This window comes from Poecilia latipinna, unplaced genomic scaffold (genome assembly GCF_001443285.1).
Source record: "Poecilia latipinna isolate Pla-1442-1.1 unplaced genomic scaffold, P_latipinna-1.0 Scaffold2159, whole genome shotgun sequence".
In the NCBI taxonomy this organism is placed as follows: Eukaryota; Metazoa; Chordata; class Actinopteri; order Cyprinodontiformes; family Poeciliidae; genus Poecilia; species Poecilia latipinna.
The window spans coordinates 1-901 of NW_015114775.1; positions in this window are offsets into that span (position 1 = coordinate 1).

Here is a 901-nt window from a genome sequence, read left to right on the forward strand (position 1 = left end):
TTTTAATTAGTGGGCCCACCATAAAATAAAACAAATACAAGCCGGCATTATAGTCAGTCAAACCCCCGTTGCAGGCCTGATTCTGACGACACTCACCACTGGTCCTCGATCCACAGTGGCTGGTTTTTATAAGGTCCTGGTGACCGTCTCTCCAGGTAACAGTCAGCTAATCCACGCCTTTCTCGGTAAAGGCGGGGGAAAACTCATCCCAGTCCAAAAAGCGGGTCCAGCGCAGGCGTAGCTAGCCTCTTCCTCTCCACCGGCTCCTGTGCAGACTTCCAGCATCCAGCTCACCAAACGCTTCTCCCTTGATCCTTCAGTAGTTTTTTGGCGTTAGTCCATATTTACGTTGTTGCACTTTTTAGACGTTTTGTCCCCAAAACGAGTTACCAAAGTTCCAGCACTGGAGTCTCCCTGTCGTCTCTCTCTCCTCTCCCTCCATTCTTCAGATTAGTCCCGCCCCCCAGTCAATCAGAATTCAGGTAAAGTGTAATCACCCAATAGCAACTGACCTTAGGCAGAACAACCAAAAAATATATATATACACAGCACTATAGTCTGTCACACCTCGTGTTGAGCTGTACATTACATACAAACTACACAATAATTGTTTGTTCTTAAAGTGACAGAACACAATATTCTAACAGAAGTTTTACTCCAACTGTTTATTTTCTTTTTAATGAACTCTTGCTCATTTCAATCTTCTACCAAAAGATTTGGAAATTGTTATATCTTATTTTAAGATATGAAGTTGCATACATTAAATGTTATTATTTTTTTTAAAAAAAAAAAACAACAATAGCAACTTATATTCCTGGGAACCCAGGGGGTTACACCTTCCCCATCCTAAATGTCTAGATGTCCCCATCAGACAATTCTCTATATGGCAAAAGAGTTGACA